Raw genomic sequence first — 27,518 nt, forward strand, 5'->3', positions numbered from 1 at the left:
CTATTTATTTTCCCAGAAAGAGAGAGCAAATATACTGATTTTAAAAAATTCTTTCATTGCTTATTCAGTGAATTGCAAGGAGCTATTCTTTGGCTGCTGAGTCCAAGTTCTAATCTGCAGCTGCATCACATCAGGGAGGGATGAACTCCCTGCCAAGGAGCACAGGAACGATTTGGGAGCAAGAGAAATGTCCTGTACCTTGGTTGTGCTGGTTGTTTCACAGTTGTGTACACGTGTTAAAACACATTGATTTGTATATTTCCAATGGGTGTTAGTTATACACAAACTATTCGCTCCTCAGTTTATACCCAAAGAATTTAAAATCAGCATAATACAGTAGCCACATCATTGTTTAGAGCAGCTCAACTCACATTAGATAAAATATGGAACCAACCTAGATGCCCTTCAACAGATGAATGGATAAGGAAAATGTGAGATACACACACACACACACACACACACACACACACACATATGATGGAATACTACTCAGCTTTAAAAAAATGAAATTATGGCATTTGCTGGTAAATGGATGGAGATAGAGAATATCGTGCTAAGCAAAATAAGCCACACCCATAAAACCAAAGGCCAAATGTTTTCTCTGATATGTGGATGTTCATTCACAATAAGGGAGGGGGATAGGGAAGAGTGGAATTATTTTATATTAGGTAGAGGGGAGTAAAGGGAGGGGAAAGGGTATGGGGGTAAGAATGATAGTAGAGTGAAACAGACATTATTACCTCATGTATATATATGACCACTTGACCAATGTGATCCTGCAATATGTATACTCAGAAAAATGAGAGATTACACTGTTTATGTATGAGCTATCAAAATGTCTAAATGTATTCTACTGTCATGCACAACTAATTAGAAAAAAATTTTTTTTTAATTTTTAAAAAAGAGAATGGAGGAGAAAAGAACTGTCTTTATTTCTGTACTTCCTTCCTGTATCCACTTCTAATTTTCTTCTGGCACTGTTTTCCTGTCATTTGAACATGGCTGCTCTGATTGAGTCTTTCTTTTCCTCAATCCCAATAACTTTAGTTCCCGAAACCCCCCAAGTTAAAAATCCACAAAGCAATTACTTCTCTTCCTCATTTTGGAAATTATCATTTCCTTCCTTCACTTCATGTAAAGGAATAAATGTAAAGACATAAAACAGACTTTTATAAGAGAAATTAATACAAGAAAATGAAAATTGAATTGGGTTCTCATGAGTTTTGCTATTTCCTGTTGAATGTTTCTGGGTCACATAGGAATGGGATTCAGAACCACAGAACTCCACTTTCATTCCTAAAACCAGGAGCCTCAGATAGTCCATATAGCTACTTTACTCCAGTGACTCAGTTTTTAAATAAAAATCATCATCAACATGAAGTGTGATCTAAATTAAACAAGGCACAATCACTCCGGGACTTAGTTTTCAGACTTGTAAATGAAGACTCTGTAGTGAATTACCTATAATGCTTCTTGCCATAATAAAAAGGTATTCTAAGGAATGGAGCATGACCCCTGTAAGCTCAGACTCATGGTCAGCAATTAAATAAGGTCATATGAGCTGACCAACATTCCATTCACCCAATATACTATTTACATTTAGAAAGTTACTATATTATATACATATTCTGAAAGGCAAAACAAAATCTTAAAGATGTTTCAACTATATATTTTTATATTGCAAGAACATTTTTAAATTAACTCTCTGATTTAATTAGTTACACATGAGAGAATGCACTTTGATATGTCATATATAATGGAGTGTAATTTCTAAATCTTCTGGCTATATATGATATTCAATCCCACTGGTTGTAGTTACATATGTACACAGGGTAATAATGTCTGATTCATTCTACTATCCTTCCTACCCCCATACTCCCTCTCCTCCCTTCACTCAACTCTACCTAATCTAAAGTAACTCCATTCTTCCAACTCCCGCCCCATTGTGAATCAGCATCCATATATCAGAGAAAATATTTGGCTTTTGGTTGTTTGGGATAGGCTTATTTTGCTTACCATGATATTCTTCAGCTCCATCCATTTACCTGCAAATGCAATAATTTTCATTCTTCTTTAAAGCTGAGTAATTTTCCATTGTGTATATATACCACTTTTTTTTTTTTCTTATATCCATTTATCTGTTGAAGAGCATCTAGGTTGGTTCCATAGTGGTACAACCATTATGGAAAGTGGTATGGAGATTCCTCAGAAAACTTAGAATGGAAATACCATGTGACCCAGCTATCCCACTGCTTGGTTTATAAGAGCATTTTTAATCCAAATGTACAAACACTGTATAGACATTAGGATAAGCAATGGGACTTATTAATTTGTTAATGTTTTTATTTCCACTTACCTAGATAGTTTATCAAATCTGACTTAAAATACATTTTGTCCTAGTGTATTATTTCTACAAAATGTATTAAAAAATTATATGAAATGTTACTTTGCTTTGGTTAATTTGTGTTAAATAGTCATTTTTTTTTCAGGGTTCACTATGATCCAGGTTCCTTATAAGAATAATCTCATTATATCTTAAAATCTCTGACAAAGATTGCCCTCATTTTAAGATTAGGAAAATTAAGTTCAGAGAGACTGTTAAAACTCAGAGTCATAGGCATCAGATCTGATGATAAGCAGTCTAATTTCAGGATTTGAGTAGCCCTCCTCTTCTACTGTTGTTTGTAAGGTCTTTAATTGCCTTTGATTTCTATCTCAAGAAAGACAATCCACTTATGAAATATTATGGTGACAATTGCTTCCAATTAGGACCAATTATAAAAACTGTGCTGGAAAATCAGGAGAGGGAAAGAAGTTAGCAAATATGACTAAGTTCAACTTCAAGATCCATTATTACTGTGCATGTCACTGGGCACAAATAATTAAACTTTCCCCAAGCTTCAGTTATGTCTTTCAAGTTGTGAGTATTAGACAATTAATTCTTCAAAGCATATATCATTGGTGTAAAATGAGCAACTTTCCTTTTGGCCTAACACTTCAGAAGGGAAAAGAGTTTTGTCCAGTACAGTGGTATTTTACCATGACTCTACAGAATAAATATTTCAGCAAAATGAAGCCATTCTTATTGTTCAGGATACAGAATCCCCTGGAAATAGATTTATATCAAAATCTCATTCACAATTATTTTCTCACATTTTTGTATCATTTGACTGAAAAACTTAAAAATATTTTACTGAGATCTCATATTTTCATTGTAAATTACCACCTGGAATTTATACTGATATATGACATGAGGTAATGTTAGAAACTAAGTTTTTTCCAGCTTGTCAATAAGTCATTCCTAAGGTACTTCTTAAATAGTCCATTCTTCCCCCACTGACTTATTGCATCAACTCAATAAAGGTTTATTTTACTTTTGTTTTGAAATATGTATACATTTTGCAAGTCCTAATTCAAGATCATTAACACCTATGACTTCAGATACATATTTTTATAAGGATGAAATCTATTAATTTTAGCATTTTCAGGTATATAATACATTGTTACTAACTTTAGTCATATACAACAGCTCTTTCAACTGAAATTGTGTATCTGTTGTTTGCTCTCTAACCACTCTTGCCTGGGGTTAGGGTTAAGGTTAGGGTTAGGGTTAGGGTTAATTTTTATTTTTCTTTTTTTATTTATTTATTTTTTTTATAAGTGGCATAGTATCCCACTATGTACCTATACCACATTTTCTTTATCCATTTTTGTATTGATAGGCACACAGGTTGCTTCCATATCTTGGCTATTCTGAAGAACATTGCAATGAACATGAGAGTGCAGATATTTCATTAACATAATGATATCATTTCCTTTGGATACTGTGAGAAATAGAAAGTTCTGTAGTCCATCTTCAGAATATAGTATTTAACCTTAGTTGGGATGTAAGATCCAATGGTAGCCATTTTAACTATAGCCCTTCCCTTTGCCTACCCCAGTTCTAAAATTAGCCAGCCACAAGGATTATAACCTTGAGCTCCTCCTATCAGAGCTAGGGACAGTGCTGTGCTAGGGATTAACAGGCAGAATGCCAGTCCCACAATGCTTCCTTGCCAGGTTCAGTAGCATGCCCTTCTGCAGAAGTAAAGTTTGTCTTGCTGAGCTACTTCTGAATATGTATTTGATTCCTTGCAACAACCCATATTTCTAACAATATACACCCAGAATTAGGATTACTGGATCATAAAATAATTCCTCTTTTAATGGAAATTTCCATACTTTTTTCATACTGTTTATACTGACATTCCCACCAATAGTGTACAAGGGTTCCTTTTTCTCCACATCCTCATCATCTTTAGCAATTATCTTTTGTGATCTTTAGTCTTTTTTCATTATGGTTATTTTAATGAGTGTGGAAAGATTGAAACTCATTATAGTTTTCATTTTTTCTGAAGATTTGTAATTGAGCATTTTATATATATATATTTGGTGGTCATTTGTACGCCTTGTATGCCCATTTTTAAATTGGGTTATTTGTTTCCTTGCTATTGAGTTTTCTGTGTTTCTTACATATTTTGAATAGGTAGATACACTTCTGCTGATATTCTCTATAGATATTTAATGTATGCCATTTTCTCAAAAATAAGACCTGAGCACAATTATTAAGGCATTTCCCAATAGACAAACAAATATACTGATTGTGTTTCAACTGGGACAATCTAATAAGTTGGGAATTTAATTATTGCTTATCAAGACTGGAAATAGGAAAGCTATGGGGCCCAGGGAAAATGAACAGGGGGGTCCCATTGTTAAAAATTATTCAGAAATTCAAGATGGAAACAATGGAACATTGTTCATGGATGGGACCTATTCAGTGGGGAATTTTGAGTATATCCATGAAGTGGGCCCTTGTTTTAATAAAGCAAGGCAAGTGCAGGAGAACATGAAATTGACTTGAGTCAATTCCCTATTTCATGCCCGTAAAATTTGATTACAATAATTACATTATACCTCTATTTTTTTTTCACTTAACTATACATTTTAAAAACAATATATTAAGGTTATGAAAGTCATTTGCAGTATTTCTCTCAGACTTCATTTAAGTTGTATATTTGAAATGTAACTGTTACACCAGTTTTGGCTTATGATGTATGAATACTGGTCAAAAAAGCAAATGTAAACACTTGTTACCAACTAAACCAATTTGTGAAAGCTATTGTGGCCTCTTCCATCATTTTAAAATTTTTAAAAATTATTATTTACCTTTTTTTTGACATCCAGGGAATGGAAACCAGAGTCTCCCACCTGCTAGATGCTAGGTGAGCACTCTACCACTGGATTCTTCTATCTTGGTGTCTCATGCATAACCTTTTATTATGAAGATTATTCCCTCAATAAACACTCTTTAAAACATCTTGTTCACATGACAACTTCCTCATTTTGCTTACAGAAGAAAAACTTAGCAAAAACTTTGTTGGGTATTTGTCATTAACTATCAACAATTAAAATGCACACTCCCTTAGACTCAATTCTATGCATTTATCCTTTAGATACAATTTTGTAGGAGAAAATTCATATACAAGAAAGAGGCTGCTGCCAATATTTTTGTTATAGAATAAGATCTAGAGACTCTAAAGAGCCATCCTAAATTAAATTATAATATTTTTATGAAGTGGAATATTATATGGTGAATTATTAATGAATCTGTATATATACAAATGTAATACTATATATCTAAGACACAGATCAAAAAAATAAGTTGCATACCAGATGCTGTATATAGGTATACATTTGAGTAAATACGAAAAAAACATAGATATGCAGTTACCACCTCCATTTGTGTCTTCAATTCTTTTGATTTAAATAGGCATTATGGTGTTATTTATAATTGTTACAAAAATAATGAAGTGGTAACTTCAATTGGATGCATCTTCAGTGATACAGGGTGCTCTTCCAAGTTTTCATTTAAGGGAAGAAATGAGGAAACAGAGGGGTAGGGGTTCCACAACATGCCTGAGGCCACACAGCTGGTAGGTGAAACACAGAAATTAGACCCAAGTCCTGCACTCATAACCACTGAGCTGCACCCCCTCTTGTGTGCACACTGAGGAGGATACACTTGTGTGGATATGCACAGAAAATGCCTGGATGTACAGTACTTGTGGGACTTCTTGAAAGTGAGTATCTCTGGGGACAGATGAGGAATGAAGCATTAGTTTGTATTTCATAAACTGAAGAACTTTTCATTTTTGTACTTTGAAAATGCACCCCTTAAAAATAGGTTTTAACCCACAAAATGGGCAGCACCACCTCTGATTTTCTACCCTAAAAACTCAACTTTCAAAGTTTCCCAGGGCTGGGGACATAGCTCAGTTGGTAGAGTGCTTGCCTCACAAGCACATGAATTACAAATTAGAAGATTCTTTGATTTGCTCAATAATTATATGCTTCCAGTGAATAAGATGGACATTTTGTTGCTTTGTGTAGTATGCAATTACATAAAAGACGCGTCAAACTCGTCCAAATATCCAGTCATGTGGCTATTTGGTATACTTAGGCATTTTGTCATAGACTGTGAGCAACCTGCAGCCGAATCTGATCAGGCTGCTGTTTATAATTTAAGACAGGGACCTCTAAATGACTCCTTTTTTGGTATGTTTCTGGAAAGGTCAGGCACCAACATGTTTCACCAAATAAAATTCAGGTTTGAAGAATATGTCTTCTAAACTGATTTTTACTACCTGGGCTATAATAAATTTTACAGGGCTTCTTTGTTAAATTGCCCTGACAATTTCCATTTCCAGTTGCTTCAATCATATTAACAGAAGGTAAAGTTCACGAATAGTAAAATATGTCATTGCCCTGCATTTGGGTTTTGGGAATAGATCACACACCTGACACACACACAAGACATAATGTTTGGCATTCCAATTCATGTTTGACTTGGCACATCTCATTTGGGGCAGGACGTGATGCCCTACCACAATCGGAAATATCTCATTACTCTGGAAATAAAACATGTCTACACCAAAGACTCGACAAATCCCATTAAATATATAAGAAAAAAAGATGAAAAAAATTTTTTTTTTTTAGGGAAAGGTAATAAATTCAGGGATGTGGAGTAGAAAATACATGTATCTTAGTTCTTGTATAGTTTTAAAAATACATATGTAGAATTCCACCAGAATGCATGAATCTTTAATAGAATCGTTTCTCCTTCCAGAGTAGGATGCTGTGCTCTATTCATAGCTCTTCTCAGCAAAAGTGGGGGCAGAGAATGTTTTTTAGAAAATTAAAATAATGCCATATGGTTTGGGAAGATTTGGCAATAGGTCCAGAATCTATTATTTATTCTATTGAATCAGTACACGCTATTTGAGACTCTACATGTCAGACATGAGGCTAACAATACAGGAAAAACCAGAAGTAAAGGGACCATGTCAAAATGATAGGATAATAAGAGGTTCAAGGAAGGGACAGCTAATTAATTATGGGTATAGGTGCTGTCCCTTGAAGTGGCTCTGAAAGAAGTGGCATCTCTGAAGACATCTAAAGAATCACTTTGTGCTTCTTCATTAAGGAGACTAAAGGTAGGTGATGGGAACAACTCTTATGCACAGGCCTGAACTTGACAAATTGTAGTGACTGCTGTATACAGTTTATTTCTTTGGGCATTTAGCCTTACAGTAGTTCAATATTGTTTTCTAACTGATGTTTATGCATGAATCTGTCATAATCATTCTATACTGTGCATCCATTAATGATAGGGTTCTCATTTATCTTGTATCCTCTTTCATCAGTTAATATTCTATATCCACCCCAGCACTTGTTCTCAGATAAAGAAAATAAATCATCTAAAAATATTGAGAATAAAGGTTTAAAAAGAATTTCTTATAGAATAGGCCTTGATGCAAAGTAGAATTGATTTTTTAAATTAACATTTCTTCTTATGAGAAGAAAGCTAAATTTTTGTAGCTGCAAACACTCAAATAGGAACAGGTTTGAACATTTGTCAAAGCAAAGGATAATAACAAGTCTTTGACATGGACATGGAGTGAAAAATAATTTGTTTTTCCTTGCTGTGTTTGGGACCTTTTACATCTGATTGGAAAGGAAGGTCTGCACATCCTGACACTGACATATATGCACATGGTTTCAGTATCTGACTCACCATGTCTTGATACAAATGTTAAAAGAGAAGTGCTCCATCTGCAAACTCTTTCATAGAGACCTGGTAACTCAACAAACCCTGCTTAGCATCTAGTATGTCAGATCTTGGCTACCCATAGAGGCAAGAGTGAACTCCCTACCTCCAGGGTCTGTAGGTGTGGGGATGGGGATCAGTGCAGATTTTCAGATGGCAGACACTGGTAGGGTTTATGTATGGGTACACCAGTTGCTACCATACTGAAATACTTCCATACTTGTTGGGAAACAGGTTCTGATGGAACCCTCCTTCACAGTGTCTCCCAGACTCCCTGGTCCCCTGATTCATCCTCCAGGAATGAAGCTAGGATCATCTGGCAATCCAGTTAAAACCTGGCACAATTAGGGAGTATTCGGGGCACTCTGCAATTCTTTGGTTGGGGTCTGCACTTGCTGGCCCATGATAGTGTCATATACATATACAGGCAATTCCTTCAATATTGTGATTGTCACTGTTGCACACAGATCAACAATCTGGACCGGTGCTACAGTAAGGGTTATCTGCAGATTAGGGCCACATCACAAAGTGACCTGTTTGAGAAGTGATGGGAACAGACCTTCAGAGACAACATTTGGAAATGCTCAAAGCAATTTCATAGACTATTTTTTTTTCTCTGTTAAAACTCATAAAAGAGCTGGGTGTGATGGCACACCCTGAGATCCCAGTGATCCGGGAGGCTGAGGCAGGAGGATCACAAGTTTGAGGCCAGTCTTAGGAACTTGGCAAGACCCTGTCTCAAAAAAAAAAAAAAAAAAAAAAGACTGGGGTGGGGATGTTGCTCGGTGGTTACACACCCCTGGGTTCAATCTCTGATAGTAGTAGTAGTAGTAGTAGTAGTAGTAATGATAATAAGAATAATAAAGCCTGTATGTTTTATGCATTTGATTTCTTTTATTCCATTATTCTGCTAATTCATTTTTACAGTATTTTGCAAAAGTATTGGTCCACAACAGATTGGAAATAAAAATAAGCAATCCTGTAACAGAAATTGAGAAATAAGTACTCCGCCAGCAGCAGCACTGCAGTGAATGCTGCATGTAAAGGAGATGAATGAAACAAACAAAAGACACATAAACCAAGCATTCAATTAGTATAGGGACTCCGGTGGTCCTCTAATAATCTCCCCAACCCAAAAAGGCGCTCCAAAGAGAAATGCATGCATAAACACAATACGCCACTCAGCACAATGAATGTATCCATCTGCCCCTTCTTGCCTGGACCACGTCTTCTCCCAATTCTAGTTGCTTCATGCAGTTTAAACGCACAACAACTTGCAGAAAACTTAAAAGACAGATGCCTATAAGTGAAAGAGAGCATTCCACTCTCTCTGGTTATACAAACAATAACATAATAGCCAAAATCAACCCCAAAGGGATTAACCTGGAACGTTTTCTGCAAAATCTTATCGTCTTGATTTTAAACAGCAAATAACTCAGAAACAATGAAACTGGGGATGCTAAGAAGAAGGATGTCATATTTTATCCTTATATCCCTCTGCATTACTCTTAGTTTTAAGTCAGTTTTTCCAGATAATTTTCAATTCTCTGATTGGAAAGATTTACGCTTGATTATAACTGAGGATATCCTATCAAACCTCTTAAAATATTGTCACAAAATTTAAACTACTTTAAAATTTTTCCTCAATTTGCATAGTGGTGACATGAATACATACAAGTCTTCAGCCAGAAAAGTGAAATACTTAGAGATAAAACAATATGCTATCTAGGATGTATTCCAGTAGAGTAAGCAAACTGAAAAAAGGTTCAAACAAAATCAACAGTAAGTAGAATAAATGTTGAAACAAAGTGATGAATATGTTGTGGTTCCTTATACTGCATTATTATACTATTTTTTTCTCTTTTTTGTGTGTATTTTTAATAATTCTATAATAAAGTTAGAAAAATAACCAAGACACATACATGTATGTTATTTCTCACAAAGCTAATGTTTTCTCAAAACCAGTAGCAAGGAATTAATATTATCAATAAATATCAGACCCAAATTTATAATCAGCATATTCAAAATTATTGCTTTTTAAATAAATTTTAGGTTTAATTTGCTCTGATTAGTAAATTTAGGCAAACAATATTGTGAAAAATGTAGTAGATTATGACACACATTTTTCTGAAGTAAAGTAAAAATGTAAAAAGCTTAAATTTTTCTTTCTGGCAAAGATGTTTGGAAAAAAATTAAAACTCAAAAAAACTAAAGAGAGAAAGAGAAAAAGAATGAGGGAGGGAGGGAGGGAGAGAAAGAAGGAAGGTAAGAAGGAAGAAAAGTAGATAATCCTTTTTGTAAATTATATAGCTTCTACAGTCTGAATGTTTATGTCCTGCCAATATTCATATTTAGACATCCTAATGCCAAAACTAGTATTAGGAGGTGAAGCATTTTGAGAGGCATTAGGTCAACAGGGCAGAGCCCTTACCAATGGGATTAGTGCCCTTAGACCCCAGGGAACTTCTTAGCTTCTTCTGCCATATGAGAACAGAAATCTGTATGTAAACCAGGAAACAGACCCTCGCCAGACACCAAATCACTGGTAGCCTTGATCTTGGACTGCCCAGCCTTCAGAACTGCAAGAAATAAATGTCTGCAGTTCGTAATTTACTTAGTCTAAAGTATTTTGTGATAGCAGCCCAAATGGACTAAGACAACACTAAATGGAAGAGGGCTTTAAAAATTTAAATTGCAATTATTAATTGCTTAACCATTTACCATGGTAGCTTTCTACTCCTAAACATCTAAAATCTATATTAAGTTGAAAAGATAATTTAACATTTGGAAATGAACACAACACAGCAATTCTGGAACCACAAATAGGATATCTGCCATTTTCCAACATTTTCAGCACACTGACTTTCATAGAGTACTCATGTTGAATCAAGTTGTAGTGCAAACTGTATTGTTTTCTCCATGTCAGATTATTTTGCTTATTAATTTATCTTGTATAGTTTGCCTGTTGCTTGGACTATATATTACTGAACGGTTACACTTCATGTGAGAAGACTCTTTCCCTCAACAAATAAGATGGAATTTTCCCCCAGTTTAAAGAAAAACTGTATTGATGGATAGATTTTTTCCCTACTTTCTCCCATGTATTTTCTTAAACATTGGCATTGGCAAAATTTGTCTGTGAGTGAGATATAGAAAGATTAAAGAAAGAATTAGCTCACAGTAAAGGGGAAAAAAACAGAAAAACTCAGAAACAGTTGCAAATGTTTCATTTGGTTACTGTTTTTTCTCATGTCCACTTATATCTGATTGTGATTTTATTTTGTATACATAAAACAAAGTCATATGTTCCACTTGTAAAATCACCCCTACTTATTATAAGAAATTATACATGACAGCTTCTCATGGACACCTTAGAGAGTCTGAGGAAAGATTTGTATAATATGAGCAAACCATCTCCAACTCCAGCTCTGATCCAAATATCTATGTGTTATAGAAATCCTCTGTGGTCTATTTAGTCTTATGTTGATTTTCAAAGGAAGTACCAAGAACAAAATCCTTTGGTGTGCAGTGATCTGGCCAAGATGACTATCATTCTGCAAGCTAAGTCATGAACCATGCACATTTACATAAACCTCCATATGATCAGGTTCCAGACAGTATAACCTTTATAGTCATCAATCAGTGACCAGCCAAAGGGTGAGCTATAATACCACTGAGCAGCAAACACAAACTAGAAATGAAAAAATACAATCATCCCTGATAATTTACCATTAAGCAACACAAAAACACCAGAGACAGACAAGGGGTAACTTCATAGTACTGGTGCATCACTCAACAAAACCCTGGTTTACTAAGAAAAGAAAAACCCTGTACACAATCAGTTTCATTAGGAGAGACAGAATCCAAAAAGTAGCTCCTGAAATGCCTACATGTTGGCAAGTAGCAAGAAGGAACCTTAGCTGGTTTCATATTTTAGCAAAGACAGAAATGGAAAAAAGCAAGGCCATATAATACCCACTGCCACATTTGACCAGCTCCTAACTAGTTATGATAGCATCTTTGTAAGTACAAAGGACATGTTAGCAGCATTAGTGGAAAAGGACATAAATCATTGAAACTGGCACACTGGACATGGCATACTACATCTGCCCTACAGAATTGAATTAGAGATTGAAAAAAGGTCTGAATGCTGCACAGTTTTCCCCCTTATTGAATCTGAACTGCCAAGACCATTATAATTAGACATCCATGTTTTATTCTCAGGAATCAGTTTGTGAAGCAATGATGTATCATCTCCCATTTCTACTTGTATGACCCTTGTTACTGCATCCACTCTCAACACTGTTTCCTTCTCTACCTGGTTCTGTCACAAAATGCATAAAGAATATGGGTTACTCCCTAATTGGCACTATAATCAGTGACTGTCAATATTTAGATGAACATAGAAAGTTTATAACTTCACTTAAAATTCTGGAAACCTCAGAGGAATTCCCAATGAATGACACCATGCTATTCTATATTTCAAAATATTCAATAATCTGTACATTGGGAATTGCCTGTGTTAAAATTATGCATTCTTAAGTTGGTGCATTGACCTTTTTACTTTCAGGTCAATGCCAACAACAACTAAATATTAGCAGTACTTTTTATTTTATTCTTCAGGTTAAGAAATTTATACTCCATGCAAGTATACCATTTAATCCATAACTTGTTTTCAAACTGCATTTTAAGGAGGAATATTAAGTGAGTACAAACAACCATGAAAACATAAACAGAATACAAATGTTACACTTAAAATATTTAGAGAATGGATAGAACCATTATCTTCAATGTAAGTTAGAAAAACAGCTATGAGAAAATATAGTGTTTGCATAAAGGAAAGAAAGTCATTTGAAGGTTTATTTTTGCTTTATTTTGGAAGAAATATCAACACATTCAGTATGCCAAAAGATATCTTAAAGCACCTAAGGTTTAATTTATCATCATTTTTTATCCTTTTTTAAAAAGACATGCTGGTAGATAAATGCCAATCAAATTTCCACTCCTCTAGTGGTCTACCCCTGAAGGAAAGCTAATGATCTGAAAGATCATTGCTAAGATCCACAGAGTGATAGTTATTAAAAAGTAAAAGAACAGAGCTATTTCCTGAAAAAGATTGTAACAGCCATAGCAAATTATCCAGAAGCTTAATCATATGTGATTTCAGAACTCTAATTTAGGGAATTTCTAGTGATCAAAAATTTAGTATGTATACTACAGCAAATGACTGTTTTCATCAATTGATTTCTACTTTTTAACAGACATTTACTTGCTCAGCCTCTGAAATAAATACTTTGTTTCAAGTCATCCAATAAAAATCTAAGAGCTCACTAGTGCAGAACCCTATGGAAGTGTACAGGTACACCAAGCAGAGATTCTTACCAGCACACTGAGTATGGTCATAGGACTAAATCTGAAAGACTGAAGTACCATAGAGGTTTAAGATTGGAATACGAAAGAAATTCAAAAGGAAGAAGCTACAGTGAATTAGTAAGTGTGATGTCATTAAAGATAATAAAAATGGTAAATTGTTTTGAATAAGTAATCATATAGTTTCTTGACACTTATAAAATGAAGTCATACACACTCATACATAAACACACACACATTTACTGTCAATTGCAATGTTTAAAAAATAATAATTGAGGACCACAAAATTAAGGTGTATTTTTAAAATGAAGTGGCAGCATTATTATTCTAAAATAGGGTGTCTCAACCTCAAACTTAATGGTATTTTGTACCAAATAATTCCTTGTTGTTGGGAGAGAGGGTACTATTCTGGGCATTGTGATATATTTAGCAAAATCCCTGGCTTCCGTCCATGCCAGGGATAACCTCTGCTCCAGTTATGACCACCAAACATGTTTCGAGACATTGAGGTTGAGGACTCCAGCTTCAAAGCATCCTTCAGATACCTTAGATGAAACTTCCTCCAGAGAAGTGTTCGTGAGCATTTCAGATCTTTCATTATTTTTTATTTCTCGCTGCATTGGCGAGAAATACTTGGTTCACAAGGCATACAGTGGTGATGGAATAATGGTCACAAGCTGCAAGAGCTCACAAAGTCTAAAATAGTGTATGACCTTTCACAGAAATAGTTCACCTACCTAATGAACTACTCATCCAGATCATCACAAATTCTTGCAGATTTACTCAAGAAGAAATCTTTAATTGAACTCTCTCCTAGAACTGAACATTTCTCAAAATGGTAATATAACTTTTTTTGGTATTCCATTAGTGCTTGGCTCTACAAACTTCTGTCAAAATCTATTGTTTTGCCACAATAAAAATTGTTTTAAAGCAAAGAGGGAATAACTTACAGTGGCAGCAACAGTTATGACCTTTGGACTTACAAGTCTCATATACTAGGAGAGCAACAATAACTCAGGAGTCTCTCATATAAATTTAAATGAGATTGGAAACATAAGTGCCATCCAGGTAAGCGATATTCTATGAGAGAATATAAAGTGGGGAGCATGATCTAGACAGGTGTCAAGATTTCCCTGAGGAACTTACACTTGAGCATGAGTCTCCCATGAATACAGAGATAACTACACCAAGAAGGGGTGGGGAGAAGAAATGAAGCGATATCTGAAAGTGCATAACACAGTGTGGTCCTGATATTCTGTAGGTAATTGATGAATGAACACTGTGGGTTATAAATAATCAGAGGTATCACTGACCAATTAGCATATAATAGGACATTGGGAAAAGCAACATTAGATTTAATAACACAACTAAATTGTTAATATTTCTTTTTATAGAATTCTAAATTAATTAGGATAGTGTTAAAAGAAAACTATAACAATAACTGTGTTAAAAGAAAAATGTCTTTTTGGAATATACATTGTCTGTGCCTTAACATATTACATTCTGGATATACAATTGCACTGTGTATTTTGGTTTAATTTTTCTAGTAGTGAATCACAAGGATTATCACACAGTCCAATTAACAAAGTCCAGCTATTCCACTGTGCTAACAGTCCCTTTGAGAGCTCCAGCCATCAGTTAAACAAATCATTTGGCTAGAATCAGAATGCTAACCATATGTATGAATTATTAATTTTCCTGGAAATTATCAGCCATTAATTGGTTTCCTGTGTCCCCACAAATGCTGAGGTAAGATCCTTGATGGCCAACACTGAACATTTCAGACAGTAGTACATGAAGCATTTCCTCCATCTAATATAGAACATCTCTATCTGTAATTCTTTTGTCAAATGCATATAGGAAAAGGCCAGAAGATTCAAGAAAGAAGATGTGTGAAAAAAAAGCTAACGGGATGCTGGAATACAGTGCAATTAAGCTGCAAAAGTTCTTTATGAAAATTTGAGAACTCGGTTGTCCATAGCAAGAAGAGTATGAAACAGAACACATCACCATGAAACTCTCACAAAGCACTAGAGATGTACTCAAAACTCAGACTGTTTCCAAATGGATGGTATTTGTCATTACCCTGCTTTGTATTCTGCTAAAGCTGCCCTTTGGCTAATCAGGATTCCCAAGGTTGGGAAGGACTACACCCAGTCTCTCTTAACTCCAGATTTCAATGCTCATGTTCACCCACAGAGGATTCGATTGTGATCTCTTCTGCTTGATTTTGGAGACTTCAAGACATAAATAAGGTATATTATCAAATCCAAATTCTGAGGGTCTGAACGAAATAATTAAGTGACCAGTGCTTCATTACCTTTCATTTTTGTGCTTCTAATTGTGATTTATTTAATATAATAGACAGTGCTACAATTTTGTTTGCAGTTAGAATTATTTAGGTAGTGAAACACTGAAACAGTAAAATAGGAGGGTAATCTTTAATATAGTGAGGTTTACTGGCAATATTTTATTAAAGAAAATGTGTGTCACCTCATTTTTAGCAAACATAAAAAAGGTTTGTCACTTGACCTGGGCATATCACTTCATCACTCTGAATATTTCTGGAATATTTTCACTTATTTGCTGGTTCGTTTGTTTTTTGACAAAGGGTCTCACTAAGCTGCTCAAGTTATAGTCTTGAACTTGTGCTCCTCCTGCCTCAGTCTCCAAGAAGAAGAGCAAGGATTACAGGGGCATGATACCATGTTGGGCTGGAATATTTCTTTTTGTTCTCCTTTTCTGCTCATAAATCTACACACAGACACTGTTTGACAAGTTTTGAATCTTTATAAACACTACTATGCATTTATTCCTAGACGTAACTTTAGAATCTAACAGTTTACTGAATATTCTACAGTAGGAGGGCCCCGACTTCATAAGTTTAAAGACATCATATACACTTTTATCACGTAGAATCAGCATATAGAATATTATCCTTTTACAGTTAAATTTTGTGATGGTTATCAGCAGATAGAATTAACATTTCTTAAGTGATATATGGTAAAAAAATGGCATTGTGCAAAAATGATTTTTATGCATTCATAGATTTATACATCTTCATCATATATAACATATATCAAATTAGGCTTTTTGCTATTTTATAGGACAAGCTCAATCATCACAGTCAGCCCATAATTAGAGAGACTAAATTGGTGTAACATTTGATCAAGATGTCCCTATCATTGTTCATACTTTAAAATCCATTAAATAGCACAGTATTATGTAATAGGTTTGGTCTTTGAGTAGTTCGCTAGGTATTTTTTTATAATTAATATTTATCTTTTTATCATAATATTTTACTGTATAATAGCTTTATACTACAGAATTAGAAAACACAGATATATTCATTAAAGAAAGTAAAAAATTGCCACTATTCTCTTTCAACTAGTAGCTGTGGTTAAGATTTTGGTATGTTTCTTTATTTGCTTTTCCATACAAATCTGTTTAAAGGAAAACAAGTGCTAGTGTTAATTATCATTTATATCCTCCTTCTAGTTAATATTCTATTTTCATTTTCTTCTTAAAATATGCTTCAAAAAAACTACCGTTTTAGTGACAGTAATTCCACATTTTAACTACTATTCAACCTATTTAACTTCTAATCAATAAAAACTGGGTCTAGCAGAAATTTTGTTGGCTATTTGATATTAATAATTTTCCATAAGTATAATTCATACTTATAATAGAACTTGATTTCATTTTTGGATTTTTTTTAAAAGCTAGGATTCTAAAAGGAACTTCAACTTCCAAATAAAAACAGTTATTTTCCAGTTGGGCATGATGGGGCACATATGCAATCCCTGTGTCTAAGGAGGCTAAGGCAGGGAGATGACAAATTTGAGACCAGCCTCAGCAACTTAGCAAGGCCCCAAGCAACTTAGTGAGACTCTGTCTCAAAATAAGAAATAAAAATGACTGAGGATGTGACTCAGTGTTTAAGCACCTCTGGGTTCAATCTCTGGTATCCAAAAAAAAAAGTAATTTTCCAAAAACTCAAACCAATTCACATTTCAGTGATTATAGAAATTTTGTCAATATACAATACATGACATTTTAGATCATTGCACATTTGGTAGTAAAAAAGGTATCTTATTTTACTGTTTACATTTTTATTTTTAGATTGATCATTCCTAATTCCAAAAATACAAAATGCAAAATGTTACAATATCTGAAACTTTTCGAGTACTGACATAATAAGTAAAAAATTTCACAACACAAAACCTTCTTTCTTTCACACACAAATTGTATAAAATTACTTTAGGTTATATGTATAAGATGTAGATGAAATGTAAATGAATTTCTGGTTCAGACCTGGGTCTCACTGTCAAGATCTTATTACATTTATGCAAATATTCCAAAGTCTAAAATTTCCGAAATCTGAAACACTTCTGATCCCATGCATTTTGAATAAAGGATAGTCAATCTGTACTAGTAATATTAATGATGATTTATAATGTTATTAGCTATGTGTATCCTCACCTGTGACTTCTGTACTCATGCCTTTAAAAATTATATTTGGACTTTAGGATACTTACTGATTTAGGTATGAACGTTGTATATTAAAAGATCATGTTTTGCTTTTCACTTCAGCTACTCAATGTGGCTTTAATAGTAATTAGTACTACCTTGTCTTCTGAATTTTACCCTTGTAGTGAAATTATAAAAGAGCTGATCTTTGTTCCATTTCAATTAACCACATTTTCCCCCAGGATAAAAAAAAATTAACTATTTTTTAAACACCTAAGTATAGGTAGATAGGTGGTGTCTTTTCATGTTGCTTGGAAGGTAGTCAATTCTTTCAGTTTCAATGGAAGGATATATCAGCTCTGGAAAGATGTCTTCAGTTTATATATTTGATAATTCCTTGTTTCAGTTCTCCTGATTTCTTTTTCTGGATGGTATGCCAGTTGGTAGGTTGCATCTCCACTCTTTGCCTGCCATACATATCCTATGATTTCTCATTCAATAATTTGATCCTTATTTTCCTGACTAGAGGGAGAGTTTCTTTAATCAGTTTTAAAGATATTGATATGATTTTTGTGGAGCCTATTTTGCCCCAGCTAACAGCAGTTGGGACTTAGTTCTGTTAGAGTATTGTTTCCTTTGTAATTAATGTCATATCATACCTCTTAGTCCCCTTTACACCTGAGCTTGATATGCCACATTTTGTCCTGTGGAATTCGCATTCAAGCTCATTCTCTCCCTGTAGAGTTTTTTTTTTTTTTCTTTTTTACAGTACATCTTGTACCCTTTAAGTTGATCACAAACACAGTTCGGCATTAGTGTCACTGGAGAAACATTTTAAAAATATGCATTCCCACAGCATGTGTTTAGAGATTCTGACTGGTTACTTCCCAAGGGTGAGATGGATGATGGAAAAGAAGGTAAGACAAATTATTATTGAAAATTTAAAAAAGATGAAGGAAAGAAAACACTTGCTCAGATGAATCTGATCCTCTGCTGGAACAGGTGCAATATGACGCTGATATTTGGCAACATGATACAGTTGAAATGTATTTGTTTGTGTTTTGTGTAACTTTTTCTTTAAGAAGATAAGCAGGGGAGGTAACAGGAAAAATTGAACTGTGTTATGTAAAATAATTAATATATTAATGTCATGTTAAGATTCTCAATTCTTCCCTAATATTTTATCAAGATTAGCAAATCCTTGAATGTTTTCTGGGAAACTGATATATATAAACTTGGTTTTTCAAAGTATGTTACTCATCATTTTTTCCTGACTCTGTCTATTTCATGGGGAAACTGGGCGTGGTATCTTTAGGGATTCATAAAGCCAGAGACCAGGTGGATACTTTCAATTATTTTTATACTAGTAAATCGATACTAATTTTTTACATTAGTAAGTCAATATTTTTTCAATATAAATTTTACGTTAGTAAATAAATATTTGAGGGAGTATGAAATACAGACTCTTCTGTGCTGTATTCAACACCAAATATTCTCCAGTAGAATAAACTCTTATTGTTCATAATATTATATCCTTACAGCAGTGTCATTTCTTCCCTAAATATCAAACTGGGTCTGCTTCTGAAGTCAAATTTCTAAGGACAAATGTGTAAGTGTTGGTATCTACCCCCAGCAACACATCTTTCTTCTTGTGGCATGTGAATTACATTTTGAATGATAATAATTTCTATGTATCTATTACCTCACCAGCAATTTACCTTTGAATTAGAAAAATATTAAATGTCTTTTGCACTGAACTTATAAAGCACTTCGATTACCTTAAATGAGAAAACCAGGGGAAACAGTTTATGTTTGATATATGAACATGACTTCCAAATGGATCCATGGATTCAAAGTCATTCATTAGTATGAGCAAATGAACCCATAGTATTTTATATTTAAAATTTTATTTCCTCTATGGAAAAATCACAAAATTTCTCATGTCACTCCCATAGTATAGTTAAAAAAATAATTTTTGGGGGGATGGGTATAGGAAAGATAGTAGAATCAATCAGATATAACTTTCCTATGTACATATATGAAATCAGGACCAGTGTAACTCCAATTTATGTACACCCACAAGAATGGGAAGTTATACTCCATGTATGTATAATATGTCAAAATACCTTCTACTGTCATGTATCACTAAAAAGAACAAATACACATTTTTAAAAAATTAATTAAAATAGGGAAAAGAAGTCTGCATTTTGAATTTCACCATTTTTATGAAGTTGGGAATTTTCTATAAGTTTGGACTAATTTTTAGATATGGATAAGGGGGAATATGCTTGCAGAGATTTGAACATCAACTCCCACTGATCTGGCCAGCAGACAGAATTGGAGTTTTATGATGTGGATGGGTAATTTAAATCACAATTACAAAGTGAGTCCGGGAGGTGGTGGGAAATACTAACCCTAACTGAATATGGTATCTGACATATTCATGTCTTTTCTGTTCTTGTTTTTTTTTTCTTTTTTTATTTTCCAATGTAATGCTTCTATCAGTGTCTAAGTGACACAGATCATTGTTATAAATTTATGATGCACAGAAAACCAGTGATCACAGAGGCCTATCATTCAATTTTACTTATTATTTAACTTTAGGTTCTATTTCTAAGCATAAGGCAGAAATGCTATGGAACTGTGAAACATTTTTGTATTTTTTATATAACTACCTGGAAAAATCATGACTACTTACTATAATTAAACATCTTAACATGTATGGGTATGTGGTGTATGTGAGTGCATACATGTATGTATAGATAAGTATATACCCATTTTTTTTAAAGCTTCTCAAATACAAGAGTTAATGGTCTATGTTTTTACATGCTAGGTTTATGTATTCTTAAAAACAAAGATGTCCATCAATTTTATTCTCTCTCTCCCCAATGAATTCTTTTATTGTGAACTCAGGAAATATGTCCTCCTAGAGAAATGGTTGTGGATGCATTAGGTACCATGTTCAGTTTATTTTTTCCCACCACCTCCAGGACACACTTTGTGACTGTGACTTGAATTATTCACCTACACCATTAGTAGAACAGAACATTAAAGGAACCCTCCTGTGCAAAAGTTAGTTTAAGATCACAAGGATGTGTCAGTTGAAAATCATAACAATATAACCAACATTGGTTAATTCTTCATTCATTCATTCATTCACTCAGCAAAGATTAACTAAGTTCCTACTGTGTAAATCACAACTTAGATTCCTGAATCTACTGTAATAATAAGTTTGTCCAGTCTTTTCTTTGACTTTAGAAATTCAATAGCCAAGTGCCACTGAAGAGACTGGAGAACAGTACTAGCAGCCTCATGAATTACTTAGACCAAATTTTGAAATCAGATGGGTTTAGGTTCACATCTTTAGTGAACTTGGGACATCCCATTTTTATGCATTTGTAAATTTGAAATAATAATACCTACCTCACAGGATGCTAGCAAGAATTAAATGGGATAATACCTATGACAGCAGTTAACCTATTTGCTAGCATAGATCAGGGTACTTGAGAAATATAATTTCCTTTGTCACCTAAATCCTCTTATCTGTCTCTGTGCCTTTTGTAGAACAGACGCAGTTAAGGGTTTGAGAAGTGTCACAGAGTGCAGTAATAATGAATACTGAAACACAGGTGGACCTTGGTAGGTTTCTTAGTGTTTAGGATATCAGACTATATAGCTATATTATTGATAGTTCTAACATTTCAATTCATTCTTTTAGTAGGGAAAAGTATAAAAATAAGATGCAGAAAGTCATTAAAGTCGGTTAGGAGTCGGATGGGGTCAGGGAAGTTTCTGTCCCTTGTCATCATATTTTTATATGGAATCATATTAGGGTATAATCTTAGTCCTTCTCTCTTTTGTCCATTTAATATTTCCAAGTGAGAGAAGTAATAATATCTGACTAGAGAGTTTGAGAGCAAGAATTCTGCAAATGTGACCCATTGCTCCTTCCCCTGTCCTTGAACTCTAACTGCCAGCAGAAAGCACATTTTCTATTTCCTTCTAGGTCGCAGGATAAGACAGGACCTGATCCTTTGGTAGGAAAGCCTGTGGTTCTCCAGCATTTCCTGTGTCCAGATGGCTATACCAAATTGTGGCATTCAGTATTAACAGACTCATTTTCCACCCAAATCAAAGCCCCATTTTCCTAACACAATAGTAATTGAAGTGGTAGACTTCTTATTTTATGTATTTCTTTGTCCTTTTCAATAGGATCAGAATCTACATGGGACAAAGCAATGCTTTTAATTAGAACCCTTCAATCTACAATAATGGTTACCAAAGAAAGAATATATTCTTTTCATCTTTAAGAACAAATTATTAAAGCCAAGAATGAAGACTGTTCATTATTAGGCTTCTCAACAATACATCAAGAAATGAGTTATTGATTGAGACCAGCCTATGGACACTTGCCCTTCAAAGAAGCAGGATGAAAGTGTTGATGTTTCTTGCAAGTTGAAGAGAACTTCCACAGACATACTGAAGTAGGAAAGTAACTGGTCAACTCAGAGAGACCCCAAATTAAAGTACTAAGGCATTTTTTTGTTGGCTTTGTTTTTTTTCCAAAGTTAGGAAAGCAGGAAATTCTACTAGCTCACATACCCACCAGTACAGCAGAGTCTTTACAAAAGCTCAGGGTCAACCCCACAGGCAGATTATGTAAATTGGTGGGTAAAAACTAATACAAATATTTAACTTCAGATGATTCTGCTTCAAAAACTTCAAATAATTAATGAATAGGATTAAAATCAACCCCATTTCAATATTGGGCTTTGAATCTCTGCATTCGGCATTAGGGATCAGGAAATCAAATTGAGCTGAGTTGACATAGCCAACAAAGCAGACATTCACAAATATTTTACAGACGTGTAAACGACCCACTGCTAAGTATTTCTTTTACTGAAATTTTCAGAAATGGTGATTATGAGATGTTTTCCTGTTGGTGTTGTATCCCAGAAGAGCATATGGCACAGACATTCAAGTGGTAGTTTAGGAAATGAGATACAGCAGTTTTCATTACATGCCCTCATTCATCCAAGAGTAATGAACTATGGTAAAAGCAACACTGGACGCTAATCTTTGGAGTTACAGTTATTTAAAGAGAAGCCCACAGCAGTAGTGCAGGGCATCTTGTTTCTTTATGTGCCTTGGTATAGCAACATGATTTGAAGATGTGAAGTGTTGGGAGAAAATATTTACTGAATCAATTAGATTTTGGTGTTTAGAAAAAAAAAAATCATCCCAAAAATGTACTACTACTATTAAAAATGCAGAGGAAGTGAGGGTAGTGTACACAATTCATCCATTATCAAAAAGAAGGTGAAGGATATGGATGATAAACCCAAACGCACTAGCTCATAAAAAGTCTGCTTTACTTATATTACCATAGAAATTATTTATAACTGTTTCTGAAAATAACTATAGGTATAGTTTGCTGCTCTCATTTATTTTAGATTTTGGTTCAAATGTCACATTATCAGAGAGATTTTTATCTGACCTTCAACCTAAAACACATCCCTGCTCAAACTCTAATCCACCATTCCATCTCCAATATTTTGTACCACCAAATTTTCATAGTCTTCAAACCAATTCTGACTACATCATATTTTGTACCACCAAATTTTCATAGTCTTCAAACCAATTCTGACTACATCATATTTTGTACCACCAAATTTTCATAGTCTTCAAACCAATTCTGACTACATAATATTTCCCTTTGTCATATGTTTATTTTCTGTCTTTCTGCAATACAGAGTGACCTCCATGACGCTTGGGTTCAGGACTGTGTCTTCGGCATGTAGAACAATCCTGGTGCACAGCAGGTGTTGGATACATATGGTGATTTTCCTTTAATCACATATATCCTGTTGACTTCTCTATCATTCTATCTTGTGTGCTTCAGACAAGTAACTTATCGTTTAAAGCTACAAGTGAGCCATGAGGACAGCCCAGGGACTGTTAGAGATGATGGCATAACCAGCTGTGACAACAGGATAAGACCTCGAGGTGGCTCTCCTGGAATTCATGCATACCACCTTAAAATTAAGGAATTCATGCATACCACCTTAAATTAAGTATGGGATAATGGTGTTGTGGATGTTGGATAACCAAGAGGCTGGATGAATTTTATTGTCTACCACAGATGCAAAGAAACCAAAATCCTTATCATCTCAGACTCTTTTGCAGCTACTGGGGAAATGGTGTGATTGTATTAGCCTTTGAATGTAAGCACAAGTTGCTGAGTTGTCATTGTAGAAAATCTTGTAAGAATTTCTGAAATTCTATACCAGTAATAGTGGCAGCAGTAGTCGTAGTTGCTGTAGTAGTAATACTACAGAATTAGGCATGATATTCCCTCATTCAATCAACCTTTTCCTCATTTTCCTGGATTAACTGAGGATACATGAGCTGGATCTCTAGAAGACATCACATAAAAATGTACAACGTGAAAATAAGAGACACAGGATGGCAGAAGAGACCTGTTCTTTGATGGCACTCAGGCCTTTACCCTTCACTGCCTATCTGGGTCCCTCTTAGCACATGAGGGAAATAGACACCTGCAAGTTAGGCTCTTGTTACCTAAATCTTCTACACTTTTTCTTTTTATGCTCATAGAAACACACATTCCCTGCCAATAGAGTTTGTTTATAAACCTTGAGGTTTAGAAGGAATAATAATAGCCAAAATTCTTCATTTAGAACTGTAGCAATATGGATATGGAATAAATGTTAAGATTTTGGAATAAGAAAGATGTTTTACTCAATCTTAACTCTTTAATATGTAGTACACTGCCTGGTACATAGTAGGCAATAAAAATGTTTGCTGACTGATACTGTTTTTCAGATTTTTAATAAGCTATTTTGTAATAATACAAAACTTAAAAGATATACTACAATTTATAGAAAGTATAATAGCAAATTTTAATTTAATGCCTAACAGCATTTATTAAGTAATTGAAACTCACGGAATTTTTACTATGATCTAGGCAGTATGCCCAAATTATTTGTGCATTTAAAAAAAGTCTCACAGCAATTCTACAACCTAAATATTGTATTATTACTATTACTGCTAGTACTACTGCTGCTACTACTGGTACAGAATTTCATAAATATTTAAATAGCAAGCCAAATCACATAGATAGATGATATCAGAACTAGGATTCAAGGTCAATTTTATCTCTGATCAAACCTATGTTCTTAAATAGTATGTACTACTAAAACATTCTAAATTTGCTTTCCCAAAAGAAGCATATCCTTTAATTCTGCAAGGCTGTTTTTGGCAAAACAGCAAATATAAAGAAAATGTTCATTTGTGTTAATGATTATTTATTATTAATCAGTTGTCACTTCCTGAATAATTTGTTATAAAATTCATCATTGCAGATACATCAGCTGGAGTTTTCCTATGCACACACAAGGATGGTGAGGTAATCACAGCCATTCACATGGAGAGTTTCATGTCAGCTCCAGGTTGCTACTGGGAACCTAGATTATTTGTAGCATTTTTATTTTAAAATCCTGGAGTCTTTAAAATGTGACACCACAACCCGCATAGCAGGATATTGATAAGAACAAGAATGCAGGAGGTGATTCAGTAGATACTTAAATGGCAAAAAATATAGTGCAAGTTTCACACGCCCTGGAGACGGCAGGTTTATATGATAATAAATAATAGTTACCACCAGGACAAAGGAAAAGGTGCCATGAAATCCAATAGCTCAGGGAGAAATCTGCTAATGCAGGTGGTCGAGCCTGTTCCATTTCATTGTCAAAGGGAGGCTATTTATCTTCTTCAAGGTGGTTAAATTACAGACTCATTTATTGCTGAATGTTTTCCAGTAAGCAGATGTGCATCTAAAGCTTTAGGCTTTAGGTTCAAAGTTTGCGAGAAAAAGGGAATAAGAATTTACTTCACAGACAACACAACTGATAATGTAAAATATGAGAGCAGCTCTGGAAATCAAAGTGATTTTAAACCTTCTAATCAAAATCTCTTTACTATGTACCTTGGGTATGGGTCAAAGGCCAAAAAGCTGGCTAGAGTAAATAATCATTTTAAAGCTCTTTCAAATATTTCCCATTTGATAACCTCTTAACTGGATGAGATGTCAGTGTGTGTGTGTGTGTGTGTGTGTGTGTGTGTGTGTGTGTGTAAGAATGAAGCTAAGAGAGATGGAGTTTCCTTTTGCACCAGAATGCCAAGAAACAGGGAAAAAATACTCCTAGTGCCTTCCCAGTAGCTATAAATTAATGTCAAATTTCTGTCTCTGTTTATATCCAATATAGTTACACACACACACACACACATACACACACATATATACACGTATATGTATTCTGAGAATATTTGACACTATAGAAATAATACTTGCTATATTCATTATTTCTAAACTGCTACAATTTAGCTACTTCCAAAATTCAGGAGTTTACCAATAGAATAAATCAAAGATATCCCATTAACAATTTTTCTCTTGTGTACTTTTAAAAATCATTTTCTTGTCAATAGATTTTGTCTTCCCTTCAAATTCAAGTATATTTTGCATACAACTAACAGCTATGTTTATTATTTGTTTTCTGGATACAGAAAATTGCTACTTAAGTTGCGGTTGATTCATCACCAACTAACCTTTAAACCAAAACATGTACGCAATTTCCTTATTAATTAAAAACATTAACTTCATCAATCTTAGTTCATGACCAAAATCAAAAACTTCTAGGCATAATCCTGATGAAGAATACATTACACAGCTGAAAGAATTCAGATTCTAATTTATATTGCCTTGAATAGCAATTAAAGGGTCATAAAAGACAAGGAGTCCACCAAAGTAATCTGTAAAGGAAGTGACTTGTAACTCAAGGTGAACAGATGTGGGCTGCATCTGCTTGCCAGGAGGCAACTGAAATCATGGGAACTAGTAGTCCACCGCTAGAAATCTGAGGTTAAAATTGGAAAACACTGTCCGAAATTGTTAGCAATTTTTAAAAATCTGAATGACTAAAAAATTGATTATTCTATTCTTATAACATTCAGCTCTAACAGGAACCAATAAAGGCAATGGTGTACATGCATATGGCATAAATGCCTCAAATAAGGATTTCAAGATCTGCTGGGTATTTACCCCAAATTTTGACAATCTAGAGATAAACAGGGTCAGTACTATTAATCAGAAAATGTATTTAAAAACTGATATTGCATGTGAATAAATCCAAAATGACTACTACTTTAAACATAAATTAGTAGCAAGCATCCAAGTGTTATAAATGAATTTTTTAGCTTTTTATTTTTAGAACTAATTATAAATTTGTAGAAAGTTGCAGAGATAGTACAGAGAGATCCCTGGTATCATTCACCCAGTTTCCCCAAAGGTTCCATATTATATAAATAGTTTGCCACATGAAAACCAGGAAACCAATGGTCTACTGTTTTATGTATAGTTCTATATTATTTTATTACATGTGCAGATTCTTATAACTATATTGCAGTCAGGATACAAAACTATTATAGATAATTTTATGTATTTTATTAGATATAA

At 34.2% G+C, this 27,518-nt stretch overlaps 1 protein-coding gene across 8 annotated transcripts in view; it reads right to left on the reverse strand.

The window, feature by feature from the left end:
• The window catches only part of Rbms3 (RNA binding motif single stranded interacting protein 3), a 662,520-nt gene that overhangs the window by 369,465 nt on the left and 265,537 nt on the right, over positions 1-27,518 (reverse strand). The window lies entirely within an intron of this gene.

The sequence above is a fragment of the Sciurus carolinensis genome, chromosome 17 (assembly GCF_902686445.1).
Source record: "Sciurus carolinensis chromosome 17, mSciCar1.2, whole genome shotgun sequence".
Taxonomy (NCBI): domain Eukaryota; kingdom Metazoa; phylum Chordata; class Mammalia; order Rodentia; family Sciuridae; genus Sciurus; species Sciurus carolinensis.